Raw genomic sequence first — 15,138 nt, 5'->3', positions numbered from 1 at the left:
GAATAATAACTAACTCTGCTTTCAGACAACACTCAGCTCCCTTGTTTAAATCTCTAAACTTGCTAAATATTAACTCCCTCCACACATTCTCTTGTGTCAACTACATTTACAAAACCCTGTTCTTAAATGCAAACCATGCTCTGAAACTCTCCCTGGACAGATGTAATAGGACCCATTATCACCACACCAGAAATAAATATCTCTTTGATATCCCCAGGGTCAAACTTAATCTGTGTAAACACTCTATGCAAATTAAGGGACCTAGTCTATGGAACTCACTCCCTAGTGAATTGAAAAACTGTAAAACTTTTGCCTTATTTAAAAGCAAAACCAAAAAGTACCTAACTTCATCTATTTAGTTTCCTACACTGAGCTTTAAATTTGCTCTGTACCTAGTGGTACCCAATCTCCAAATTTTTATGTAATATCAAACAACCTTATCATTGTGTTCATTGCTGTCTTCTTTTATGTGCTAGCCATATGCTGTATTGTGACTACCAATTTTTGTCAACTACCATTCAAGCTGTCATTGCAATCAATCTTATATTGTTTCTGCTGTATTGTGCCTACCAATTTGTTGTCAACTACCATTTTAAGCTGTCATTGCAATCAATCATAGCTACCTATGTGCTTTAATATACTGTACCTATAATTTTCTCTCGTCTTTTTTTTTTTTTTTTTTTTTCATTCCATGTAATCTGTTATCATTTTTTTGTCTATAAATTTTGCAAGTATTTACCTCCTTAAAATTTTCTTAGATTAAGGACCTGCCCGAAACGCTGCGCGTGCTAGTGGCTTTACAAGACTGTAATTACCATAATTGTATCCTCACATTCCTTATGTACATTCTTGTATATGCATAAATAAATAAATAAATAAATAAATGTTCCATGGAACCCTTTCCCACAATCAGGCCTTAGCCTTGGTCTGAGGAGCAGTGATATAAGCACATAGAAAAGCCATGTGAAGATGCACGCAAAGTGACCAATCAACACACTACAAACAACACCCAACACTCACCCAAAAACCGAGAACCAGCGCTTGGCTGACAGTGTCACCAGACCGTATACTCTCACCTGTAAAGCGTAGACACTATCGTGTCACAACACCGCTGAACTGTGTAATATTCCGGGAGCAACGTTAGTGCAACATGTCCAGAGAGGCATGAACCGTAGAAGATGATGTGTAGAGAAAAGGCGGAGGCGGCGAGCCTCCGAGCCACCCCACCCCTCACATAAACCAAAACAAACACCCTCGGCGCATTTTCCTGAGGACCGCGCTGCAACACCAAACCCTTGGGGAGGGTGCTTACAAGGTGTACTAAACGAATATTAGTAATATTGAGACAATACAGACATAAGATGTAATGAGAAAAAGAATGAGATAATATTGAAAAACGATAAGTAGGACGGAAGAGGACCAACGCGTCCGAGAAAGGACTGGAGGTGAGCCTCACCGGCAGACGACAGACGTTCCAACAATCCTGGAAGAATCGAAGATCTACCCGAACCTTGAGACCCTTGAGAAGCAAACAAAAGCACGGATGCTCACATGGGCCCAGTGACATCCGGGACCAATCGCTATGCAGGATCCCGAAACGATGAGAACATGATGACATGACGTTGAAAAAATTGAAAAATACATGTCTTAGAAAAGAAGGGTGAGAAAATGGTAAAATCACTCACAGGAAGGATGGAACCGACTGACCGAAGGGACACAGAACCGAACCCTGGGATGGGGCCGATGCTCAAACAAACTCGTACTCAGAGGGGAGAAAGGAAAACCCCACTCCTTGTAACCAAAAACCCCTCCCAGAGGTTTGGAAAACCCAGGCGGGGTCCAATGGGGGCCCAAGGCCCTAAGCCAAAAAGCCGAAAGTAAACCCCAGGAACCTCCACGTCATGCCTCGGGGATGAGTGCTCCTCCCAAGCCCTGGCCACACAAGAAAAAAGCCAGAGCAGCCGAAATAGCAGGAAGAGAATGGGCTCACTGGTCAGACCCCGGAGCTATGGTTTGAGGAACGGACTCGAATGCCTCCGTAGCCACCTCAGAAGGAGTAACCCCCTGAAACTGCCCGAGCCTCGGAAACCTCTAAGCCCTGCCCCGACCCCAAAGCCCTCAGAAGCTTAGGAGCCAAAAGCAGGTGGGGGGGGGGGGGGGTGAACTGAATGAATGACAGCAGGGGAAGAACGAGGAGACGCAAACGAAACCAAGGCCGAAGCGACCAACATCCCCAAATCCTGGTCCCTATAAACAAAACGGGGCAGCCTCGGGCATCCGGGGAAGCAACCAAACGAGCGTGCAGCAACAACCTAAACCTATCTTGCAGTGAGCCGCCTGTACACAAATACAGCAATATCATCAGATTGGGTGAACTGAGTCACAAACAAGCAATAAAGCTCACAGGACTCCGGGTCGAATGTGTCATCGACCCAACAGGCTGCATGGCGGAGCCAAAAAGAATGTGCGTCGCCCTGAGACAAGGGAAGAGAGCATTGATAGATTGGGTCTGCTAAAGGTTTACCAAGGCAGGGTACTGCTAACCGGCTCCCAAGCTACCAATCAACACTGCTAATACTGAACCCCTAGGATGTGTCCACTTACGAGGGCAAAGCATGGGGGTACCACCAAACACAGACAACCCTGTGCAGACTATGAGTCACAATAACGTCGATGAAGTATGTTGACCAGACCACACACTAAAAAGTGAAGGGACGACGACGTTTCGGTCCGTCCTGGACCATTCTCAAGTCGATTGTGTATGGTCCAGGACGGACCGAAACGTCGTAGTCCCTTCACTTTCTAGTGTGTGGTGGGGTCTACAAACAACCCTAGTATAAGGGGTAAGGAGGACCAAGGCAGGACCCTTCCCCCACCAGGCAAAAATAAAAATAAAAGAAAAATCTCGTAAGAGGACACTGTACCCAGAGGGAACAGAGCTGGCCGCTGTTATAGGTGAAAACTAGCTACGCAGTACCCTGCGTCCCTACCAGTGCAAAACCTACCACTTACCCCAAGGCAAACCAGGGAGGAAACCCCAAAAACACTCGAGGCGGTCAATCGCCAAGCAGCAAAAGACCAACAGAGGTAGACCCAAGGTGACTTGTGGAAGGTAACCCCAAGCCCCTATTGCGGTACTTACAGGGCACTTAAGGAAAGTGACCCCCTAAGCACATGCAGCCCGAGTACCTGAATATTTCTCCCAGCTCCCACACCACCTAAGAGACGTACTGAACCCAGGCACAGCACACTAAGAATCTGGAGCCACAACGACCAAGCCGTATCTCATCAGCCGAGGAACTGCAGGTTGGGTCGCCAGCGCAGGGGCCTGGGGCTTCCCCTTCCGGAGAAGGGGGAGCTGCGCAGAAATGCGGTGTGGCTCGTGTGACGTCATGCTTGTTCGCTCGTTTTCAATTGGGAAGTTCTGTCCACTCGTTTGTCTATTTTCGTTGCTTTTAACCAGAATAGGGGTTTTTGTTTTGTACGCTTACCTTTCTGGGTGCCTGTCCCAGTCGATAGCAGATATAGAATGCACCAAAATCACATGTGCATTCTATGGGCCATTGCTCCCTGTGCCTCTCTGAGGGGGGCCAGGTTCTGGCTCGTGGTCCCCGGTAGGCCTAGAACTCCACCCACATTAACTGATGCCAAAGTTAGGGATATCCATATCAGCCTGAATAGCTCTGGGGAGCCGTAGGGGCTCCCCCCAGAAAAAGCATGTTTTTACCTGTCACAGACATGACATCTATATAGTAGGTATATAAAAACCTTGCTCAAATGCGAATGGAACGTTGTGTCAAAATTTCAAAGCAATCAGTGAAGAACTTTCGGAGATTAGTAATCTTGAACAAACTAACATTTACATTTTTATTTATACAGTGGGGTCTCGACTTACGAATTTAATCCGTTCCCAGAGACGGGTCGTAAGTTGAAAATTCGTAAGTCAAAATGAATTTTTCCATAAGAAATAATGTAAATGGAATTAATCCGTTCCACACTCCTAAAATATTAACTTAAAAATACATTTTATACCGAATAACACTACAATACAGTATGTATATCTTACCGTGAATGAGGACTCTTGTTGGCATATGGAAGACAGTGAGGAGGAGAGGTGTTAGTCTTTGGAACGGGAGTCCCCTTCCATAATAACATCAGGCAGTGATGATCTTTCTGGGGTACTCTCTCTCCTACGTTTTGCCTGCATACCACTAGGACCTGCTTGTGGCTCACTTTTATTTTTTTTTACTAAAAACCTGTCTAGTGACACTTGTTTTTCCCTACATTGTAACACTTGTCTGAAGTGAGACATCACATTGTCATTAACCATTGTGTTGCTAAGGGCAATTTGACCGAAACGTCGTCGTCCCTTCACTTTCAAGTGTGTGGTTTCGTCAACATATTTCCGCCACGTTATTGTGACTCTAATTAATCTAAATGCTGGTTTTAATTTTGGACTGCCCTCTGTAGGGACCTGAACTTGTATTTGTTCCCATTCAGTTTCACCTGATTGTTTTTTTTTCAATCACCATATCGTGTAAGCCATGATTCTTGGTTTGCTTTCGATGCATGTGGCCAGCATTACCATTTCTGGTTGCTGCTGGCACTGTAGCCTGCCTTTGGTCTGGGGTCTTTTCCTTGAGAGGGTGTGAGAGTCTGCTTTTTAGTCTACTCCTCTAGAGGGGCCTCTCCCCCCTCCCCCCCCCCCCCCCCGGCAGCAGTGCATGGGCCTTAGCTCCGCGATAAGGCCCAGTGGTTGATGGTGGTCTGATGTTTTTTATTGGTTAGAAGAATGTCCTGCAGGTCTGTTTCTGGTTTTGTTCTATCAGTGGCTTATGCCATCATTTCCCATGTTTTTCCATGTCAGGAAAAGGTGCAGGTTTTATGCTCAGTGTCTGGCCTCTCTGCCTGTCTGTGCCCAGGTTGGTGTTGCTGGTCTCATTACAGATGGAATTATGGAGCTTCCAATGTAGGGGCAGGAGAGGGGGGAGGGGGGGTCAGGTTTTAGCTCTGGTGCCTGGTGGCCCAAACAGAACTCTCATGCCTGATGTAAACCAATTACAAGGAGTAATCTCAGCATGATAACTTGGGGGGGAGGGGGACTCCTTCCAGAAAACAGTTATTACTGGCATTAACACTCAACTCTTAGTGTGCAAATAAAAATTACAACAATGTGAAATTATAATTTACATCTTATAATAATTACTACAGTACATACAATTAAGTAGGAAAGCAACACATACCCGAACCAACTTCACAGGAATATTGAAGTAAGTGCCACATCGCAGCAAATCCTTAGCTATGTATCGACCTTTATTGGGTACTAACATTGGTGCCGTGTTGCCTGCTGCTTTACCAATGCCAGCCAGAAGCACGGGTTTTAACTGAATTTCCACATTCCAGTGTTTCTTGTACCTCATTAGAACCTGAAAGAAATTAGCTCTTATCAATTAATCACACTAGCTAATTATTAAATTAAAACTTAAATACGCTAAATATTAAGGCTTTAAACAAAATACAAGTTACACGACAATTAAATCTGCCCATAGTAGGAAGGCAACATGCCTAGGATCTGGGAGAAATGATGTCTGACGACCTAATGTTTAGGAAGCATAACCAAGCAAATATAGCATCAGCTAGGAAAAAAACAAGACAAAGAGGTATTACAAGAACCTTCAAATCCATGGATCCCATCATAATGCTAATACTATTAAAATCACTGGTGTTGTCCTGCCTTGAGTGCTGCTCAATACTCACTTGCTCCTTCAGAGCAGGAGATTGCTAAAACAGAGGCAATACAGTGCAAGAGTACGACACAGACACAATAAAGCACCTAAATTATTGAGATTGTCTTAACCCCAGTGCTGCTCTTGCAATTATAGCCTGCAACATGCCCAGGTGCAAGAAATAAAAAAAGATTGTCTCATAAGCGTTCATTTGTGTTCCATGATCACGGGAAAAGTAATAAAAAAATCTTAAGTGGCATACTTTGGCCGCAATAGGGCGGGGAAGTCTGGCAAAAAAGAGGCGTTGACAGAGCAAGCATCATGTCAAAGGCTTTTTGGCTATGTGTTATATGTGGGTGCTGGAGTTCAGCTTCTTTGTTTATGTATAGGCCAAGGAACTTTCCCTCATTTTTATTGATAATGTTAACATTGTCTATCTGAAGTTTAACTGATTTGATGATTTACTACCAAATAAAATTTAACAAGTTTTTTCTATGTTTAGTGTGAGTTGCTATAGTATGACCCAATGCCTGACTGCATTATCCGGCAAAATCTTTCAGTTATCCGAATTTCTATTCGTATTTGGTGTAGTTTTTATACGGCCTCAAAAAACCAGCATTGAAATGTAATGAAACGCCATTTTCTGGGTGAGCCTCAGAGGCTCTCTGGAGTTATCGAACTGATAACTCCAGGGGCATATATTAGTCTGGGGCATCAGTCAACCTGACCCCCCTCAGAGAGGCAAAGGGAGCAATGACCTATGGAAACCTCCGAGTATTTGAGGGGCATTCCATGTCTGCCATTTACCAGGGTTAGGCATTGGGTGATTGTTGGTTGCCCTGACGGGTGGTTGTTTGCCACTGTGGGGTGACTGTTTTTCAGTCAAGTATGGGGACTTACGTGCCGCCACTAAGGAGGAAGGACTCGGCTAGGCTGACTTTTACCTGTCGGGTGGATGTTGGTGTCGTCAGCAACACTCTGTTTGCAGTTATGGGTGTGAAAGTGGAAGATCTCGTCGGTCTACAGGTTATTCGTGACGACAGAGTAGTTGTGAAGTTCGCCGAGAATGGCTTGTTCCGGAGGTTTCTCGACCAGTATGAGGACAAGGTGGTGGGGCTGAGCAACGGTCTTGGCTCTGTGACTGACAAATTTAAGTGTGGAGTACACATACGTGTCTACTAAGAATGCGCCGTTTGAAATGTCTGAGGATCTTCTCCGTCGGGCTCTTGCCAGGTATGGGCATGTGGACTCTATTCGTGTCTGTAAATACACAACCGGGGACGTCAAGGGACTCGGTAATGGTTACAGAAAAGCTACGATGGCTCTTCATGGGAATGTGCCTTCTTCTCTCGCGCTTGCTGGCTTTACGGTCTGCTTCTCCTAACGTGGGCAGACTCGGACGTATTTTAAATGTGGCCACGTTGGACATTTGGCTGCTGCCTGCGACACTCGGATGTATGATCGGGTAAATGTGTTTCATGAAGCGGAATTTCCTCCCTTGCCCGAGCGTGAGGATGTCTCAATTGTGGTTGATACCCCTTGTGAGAGGACGGCCGCGGTGATGGGTGCCGCTCTAGTTAGTGCGGTTGGTGGTGTGGGTGTCGGGGTGGTGGGGGGTGCGGACCCGCCCCCGCCGTCGGCTTCCTCCGCCGGCTTCTTCGCCTCCGCCGGCCCCGCCGGCTCCTTCGCCTCCGCCGGCCCCGTCTCCAGCTCATGAGTCGCCTGAAGGGTGTGGGCCTGTACCCCCTGTGGATGAGGCTGAGGTTTTTCCGGATCGTGTGTTGCCTGGTGACTTGCGGCCGGCCGTGGGCTCTACTGGGATGCCTCCTGCTGGGGCCGACAGTTCGGATGATCAGAGGCCTCTGTCCAAGCGTTCCCGGAGGGCTAGGAGTGTGTCGCCCCCTCGTGGGTGGGCTGCAGAGTGTGAAGTTGTGGAGGATGATGTGATGGTGGGGCCTGTGCGGCCTCCTGTGACGCCTACGGCGCCTGCTGCTGGTGCCTCCCCTTCTTGGGAGGGTGCCCCTGGTGAGGGTGACCTCGTGGTGGTCCTCACGAAAACTGTGCGCCGGGAGGCCTCTGATCCTGTGCCCGGTGGTAGGGGCCCTGGCAAATGTGCATTCCCTGTGGTTCCCCCTGGAGTGAAGAACCGTGTGACTGTCAGTACGGACCTCTGTGGCTACCCTTGTCCGTCCCCTGGTGCTCGTACCCCTCGTGCTGCAGCCCTCCCTGTGGTATCGGCCAATGGAGTCTCGCTCGATGCGTCTCAGACTTTGGAACTTGCTGTGGATAGCCGGGTGTATCCGGCACCATGGTGCCCCTATACTATTTGGGTGCCGAGGGTGATAGGTTTTGTTTATGGTGTGCCGGAGCTGATGCCTCAGCCTTGTGCGTCGCCTGGTAGACCGGTGTCTGATGATGTCAAGCTCGTTTGGGAGGCATACTGCTTGCGGTTTCCGAAGAGGGAGTTTCCCGATAAATATGCTTAGTTTTGTGCTTGCATTTTATGCTCCCGGAATGATTATAAGTTATTGTTTTGTTTGCCTAGTTTAGACCTTTGTGTACATTGTTTTGTGTTTTGTTCATACTGTTATGTGTTTTCCGTGTGTGTTAGCCGGTTATCTTCTGTGTTGTGTTTCTAATGGTGTTCTGTGTGTTTTTTTTTTTTTTTTTTTGCCGGGTCCTGCGTATTCCGGTGTTTTTTCATGTATGTCTGGGTTGTGGTTGCCGTTTGTTTCACGGTACCTGTGCGCTCCGGTCGAACGATCACGTGTTTCTGTACTGTGTGTGTGTGCCGGGTGCTCCGTGGGTTGTGTGTGCATTTAAATTTTTTACTTTGTACCTTTGCTTATGAATGTTTTTTTTCGCCATTGTGTGGTTTTTAATGTATGTAACTTGGCGCGCCTCGTCTGGGTTGTGCAGTTTATTATAGTGTTTTTTTAATGTATTTTGCTTGTTTCATGGGTTCTCATTTACGGTTTGCATTATGTAAATTGTCCACTGTATTTTATTGTTCACGTATGTTCAGCTTTTGGTGTGTCATCTGTACTGTATTTGTTCTGTGTTGCTTGCATGTCAATTGGTGTCATGTTGTTGGGTGGTGTGTGCTGGTGTAAGGTTTTTCTTTTGGTGCTTCGGTGCCTTAATGTTGTCAATGTTTTCCTTGTCATGTTTATGTTTTATAAATAAAAAATATTTTTTTTTTACCAGGGTTAGGTACACTGAAAGGTCGGCATAACAAAACAGACCCCACATGGTAAGACAATTGCAACCGAAGACCGAACAGAGGCAGAACTCCTCCAAATCTAAAGTAACAAGCAAACAAACAAACGTCATACACTGCCGCCTCCTGTTTGTCCGCGCCGCCCTCTCCTTCCTGACAGGGGAAGGGGGGAGAGAGGGAGCCTCAGAATCCCACACGCCGGCTACTCACACCTCCAGTTTGGAGGCTGAGCATCAAAATAAAACAAAACAGCCGACCGGAGGGAGGAAGGGTGCCAGGGAGCCTCCAGGGTTCTGTGGCCAACCCTAGCCACAGAAGCTGAGGAGCGCAGATAATGGCGAAGAGCCGCAGCAGGATACAACACATAATGCACCCCCGGTCTGACCAACCAAGCATCAATGACCCAAGGGCCCCTCCGGAAAGCTGCTATCTCGTTCTTCGCCAGAAAAGGAGGAGACGGCTGCAACCGAACAAACCGACCACCAGGAGCGAAAGAGCAGAAACCCCTTAGAAAAATAGTCTTGAACCGAAGGGACCACCACAAACTGAGGAAAAGAGGAAAAAGAGAGCACCCAGTCTAAGGACCAGGACGGCTCAGGCAGCACATAAGCAGGCCGGAGGTGAAACAAAGCACAAGAAAGCTTACAGAATGGGGTGGAAGTGACACATCTACCCCGAATGCAAGCTGGAGCAGCTCCGCCAGCGCTGCAAGAAAAGAGGCGACGGCATTAGGCATCAAATGACGGTCCTGAAACAGCCAAGAAAGAAAGGACAAAACAACCCGATCAGAAATAGAAGACAACCTACGAAGAGACAGCTCCAATATCCTGTCTGCCAGGATATTGGAGCTGTCAATATCCTGTCAGACAGGATAATAAAAACGGAGGTAAGGAGTCCACTGTCCCTGGCCAGCTTAGTGAATACTGTTCACAAAGCATCAACTGAGAGATGGGGCATTGGTGAACACATCAAGCGAGGGCTCTGGTAGGCGCCAAGACACTGAACCCAGAAAAAAACGAAGAGGAAGCAAGCGATGTAGCAACTAACGCAAGCCCCTGGATGCTGAACCCATGCAGCGATCACGAGAGAGGTGGAAGGGACGGCCCCGAAGGAACCAGAACAGACGCCGAAGCCAGACCTGACCCGACGAGTAAACCAGCACTGTGAAGTTCAGACTCACGCATAACTGCTCGAGCAACCGCCCAGTGACCCAGAACAACCCTGCCTCCCCTCTCCCTGATACAGCTGAAGGTGAAACCGCAGCCTCAGCAACGCCTCCGGAGAAAGAGACAAGGAAACGGGCCGAGAGTCCCACACGAGATCCAACGAGGTCCGAACCTGGGATGGAAACTGATGGGACTTCCTCCAGTTCACGAGGAACCCGATCCTGGCGAGCTGAGAAAGAACTACACACCTGGTGAGCAGACAAGCAGGCCAGCTGGGAGCTCACACCAACCAGTCGTCGCGGTAGGCCAGAACTCGTATCCCTAGCAGAAGCAGACAGTTTACCATGATCTGGGTAAGACACATGAATACGCGAGGTGCCAGATTCAAGCCAAAAGTAGGGCTATGAAAGCAGTAAGCCTGCCGCCCCACAACGAAACTTAGCCAGTCCCTGAACCCTGGATGAACTGTGATGTGCCAATTCGCATCTCGGAGGTCCAGAGATACCATCCAAGCACCCAGCTCCACATGAAGCCGGACCTGGGACAGAATGGTCATCCGAAAGGAGGGGCAAGGCATCCAGGAGATGCCGCCCAACGCCACCACAGGCCAGAGGACACGACCCGAAATGCCCACAAATCGTGGGGACCAGGTGTGAACAAACAGTGTTAGCCTCCCCACCCCTCCAGTCCAACAACTTGGACTGGACGGTAGAGCGACGGTCTCGCTTCATGCAGGTCGGCGTTCTATCCCCGACCGTCCAAGTGGTCGGGCACCATTCCTTGTCCTCGTCCCATCCTAAATCCTTATCCTGACCCCTTCCCAGTGCTATATATATATATTGTCGTAATGGCTTGGGGCTTTCCCTGATAGTTCCCTTCCCTTCCCCCCCCCCCCCCCCATCGCCCTCTCAACGGGGCAACCGTGAAAGGGCTGATGCCCTTTACGAGAAGCCGGCCGACGAGCAGACAGCATTGCACCGACCAGACTGGTGCTACATAGCCTTCTCGGTTTGGTGCCTTCTTTTGATAATTACTTACTTGCACCGACCAGACGACGCCGGATACAAAGGAAGCGCTGGCTCAGAAACTGGCACCAACAGCCCACCCCGACCGGAAGAACCCGGAGCCCTGACACGACCCTTCCAAATGTATTGTATATAGTGTAATGACAGCAAGAACTCTGTTTGATTGATCGTAGAATATACATGGAACATATATGAGCCCCATAATTTTGAGCATAGTGACCAAGAGCACCCTCCGCTCGTGGTCGCTAGGCTGACCTTGGATTCTTGTTCTGTGTATATAAATTCTTAACACATGATCTTTGTGGTTCAGTATGGTGCACAAACATGTAGATAGGTATATACATTGCAGGCGAGAAGTCACAATAACGTGGCTAAAGTAAGTTGACCAGACCACACACTAGAAAGTGAAGGGACGACGACATTTCGGTCCGTCCTGGACCATTCTCAAGTCGATTGTTATGAGGAAGTAGATGCAGGCAATAAATAGACTAGAGAGAGGTGAGGAGCAAAGTGTAGTAGAGGAGATAGTAGTAGGAATAAGAACTGCAGAGGGCCAATTGGCCCATACGAGGCCGTTCCTATTAACAAAACATCAAGGTATTTACAATGTGTGTATATAGTGTAATAACAACAAAAACACTGTTTGATTGATCGTAGAATATACATAGAACATATTTGAGCCCCAAATTTTTGAGTAAAGCGATGTTCCACACATTTATTTTTTATTTATAAAAATAAGTACAAAATAGTCAAAGAACAAAACAGGCAAGTACCTAATGAAACAAAACATAAAAAAACAGGACACACATAACAGAGTAACAATACATAACTACAAGCAGGATACACACAATAAGGACACAAAGAATGAAACACACACAATAAATAGCACAAAGAATATACAACCCCAAATCGGGCACTGCACACAAACAAAACATTAAGGGCATGAAAGAAAAAAGTACAGAAACACGAACAAGGGAAACCATGAACTAAACCCAGGAAGCACACCCATAAACATATCCAGAAAACTGTAAGTACACAAAAACAAAAAATCAACCAGCTCCACAAGCCATATACCCATACACAACACATGCAGGGTGTACAACAATACACCCTGCCTCGCAAATCACACACAGAGAGTCGGAAGTACATAACTACAACCAGCTTTACATAACATATACAGAAATACAGTGACACATAAGTTACCAGCACCACACAATATCCACAGAAATACATAGTTACGCATCAGAAAGAAAGAAAAATAAGGTCCACACATTGAACTATATAAATTCCACACTTTTGAATAATATTACAGCACAAAACCAGAGAAGACATGAAAGAGAAACCTCAAAATAATTGTGACAATTTATAATCCCGGTATCTGGGGTGGCAGGGTCGAGTGACCCCGTGAGCTTCATCACTAGGCGCCCATAATTTGCTCAACTTCTCAGCTCCATCACGGCTAAAGTATGTCACATACAATATTTTTTTTTCATTTCCTGTGGTCAGAGACTGCACTTTATTAATATAAGCAAGGAAAAAAAATGGAAATATTTTATTTTCACGTGCACCACGGGAATGTCATATTTCTAGTCCACGCAGCACGGTGGTTGACTTGCCCAACCATTCCTAGTTTGCCCGGGAATCGAACCCAGGATCCCGGGATCTTCCACTGTGAGTCAAGGAGCAAATTGTACTACAATACCCATCACATCCCAACTAATATAACAAATACACAAATATATGTAACCTTACCTCGAATGCAAACCAAGCGTATGGTGATATTACATCATAAAAAAAATCTATTTTCTTGCTGGTCACGGCCGAGGAGCGGGTGGAGAGCATCCTGGTGAGGTTCAAGGCTGCCAGCATACTGGGGCTTACAGATAGTCACGTAGTGCAGGCTGCCAAGATAGTGTATCAAGCAGGCGCCAAATTCAGTAATATAGTGAGCTATCTTCTTTATGAACGCGCAGTTTCTCTGAAGGTTTTCTCTTGCCAATGGCTGTTATATATGCAGGCAAATACAAACAGACTGTCTTAGCGCTTCCTTCTTGATGGTACGTGCAGTTTGCATGAAGGGTTTATTTATCCTCCCGATGACTGCACGAGTAACAAATGTTTGGAGACGCGTTTATGTTGAGAATGACAAGGTTTCAAAGGTGTTTGTTGCGTTGTGGTGTAAATAGAGGAGCGGCCACTAAACAGAGACGTGTGTTAGAGGGAGACTAGCCACACTGCAGGGCGGGATGTTGTGTTTAAGGCGTTAGCTGATCGTTGGGGGACTGGTCACTTCGTCTACGACAGTTTCGGACACCGTCGATTCAGTACACAAAAAATAAGTTCGTTCACTGACAAGTTTGTACACACGAACCCTTTCGTATATACATATGCGCTGGTTTATGTTCGCTGCTGTTCTCGTCTCCCAAGACACAAAACCTAGAAACTAGGTTTTGTACATGTAACACAAATATATATTAATCCGTTGCATGACTGTTTGTAACTATAGATCCTAGCAAATGTAAATGGCTTAGCTTAATGAACCTTTGGGTTCAGGTCCTAAACCCATTGCGTGTACACTTTGTAAATGATCGGTTTTTGCAAGTGTTTTGAATAAACACTTGATCAGTTTTTAACACTTGATCTGCTGGAAGATCGGCAAAAAACTCTGGTTTTTGCCGCCGATGGAGGCCAATTTATTATGCACCCAATACTCAACCTATGAAAGTGCCGCAAAAAATAGATTACACGGTCATAAAAAGTCTTAATCAGCCCTCAGTGGATATTTTTACATTAACATTTACAACTAACTTAAGTCAAATAGCAACCAGTAAACAGACTGCTTGCACTGCAACTTAAATAGCGTTTAAATTATATTATTTAACATTGGAGGTTGGAATTCTTTTTAATAAAAAAAAATAATTGCCAATATTATTTTATATTACAGGTTAATAGAAGAGTTACAGTTAATGTGTTGCGTCTATACAGTTATTACATTCATCACCTAAAATATAAATATTGAGAGAACATACTTCATATTGTTCAGGAACTTCCTGGGATAAAACGCGAACACTCCTTGAGGAACTGTGAGGTGCTTATCTGTTTTTCCTCGTAATGGTCCCAAAGCTTCTACAAATGTTCCTGTTTCTCTTTATTGCCCTATCTGTACTTGTGGTCGAGCTCGAACCCATTTATAATGTGACGACTTATACTGAATTTTGTAACTACACTAAACATAGAAAAGACCTACTACATCTTATTTAGAAGCAAATCAACAAATGCAACTCAGCTTCAGACAGACAATGTTAACATCAGTAATAAAAATGATGGAAAGTTTCTTGACCTATACTTAGGTAAGAGACTCAACTTCAACACCCACCCACATACAACACATAAATAAGAAAGTCTCTAAAACTGTTGGTATACTCTCTAAAATCAGATATTATGTACCTAACTCTGTTCTCCTCTCACTATATTACGCACAATCTATCCCTATTTTAATTATGGTACCTGTGCATACGGTTCAACCACTGTAAACCACCTCAAGTCCATCATCATCCAGCAAAAATATGCTATCAGAACAATAACAAACTCTGCTTTCAGACAACACTCAGCCCCCTTGTTTAAATCCCTAAACATGCTAAACATAACCTCACTCCACACATTCTCTTGTACCTTCTACATTTACAAAACCCCTGTTCTTAAAGGCAAACCCTGCTCTGAAACTCTCCACAGACAGATGTAATAGGACTCATAATCACCACACCAGAAATATATATATATATATATATATATATATATATATATATATATATATATATATATATATATATATATATATATATAACTGAAAACTCACACCCCAGAAGTGACTCGAACCCATACTCCCAGAAGCAACGCATCTGGTATGTACAAGACGCCTTAATCCACTTGACCATCACGACCGGACATAATGAGGTGATAGCCGAGGCTATTTGAACCACCCGACCGCCGGCACTCGGATA

General features: G+C 45.7%; 1 pseudogene; it reads right to left on the bottom strand.

Annotated features, from left to right (window-relative positions):
- LOC138353655 (glutathione S-transferase kappa 1-like) overlaps positions 1-13,238 on the bottom strand; it is a 67,524-nt pseudogene extending 54,286 nt beyond the window's left edge.
- Between the last annotated feature and the right edge of the window lie 1,900 nt (positions 13,239-15,138).

The sequence above is a fragment of the Procambarus clarkii genome, chromosome 59, assembly GCF_040958095.1.
Source record: "Procambarus clarkii isolate CNS0578487 chromosome 59, FALCON_Pclarkii_2.0, whole genome shotgun sequence".
Classification (NCBI taxonomy): domain Eukaryota; kingdom Metazoa; phylum Arthropoda; class Malacostraca; order Decapoda; family Cambaridae; genus Procambarus; species Procambarus clarkii.
This window is presented reverse-complemented; position numbering and strand designations above follow the sequence as displayed.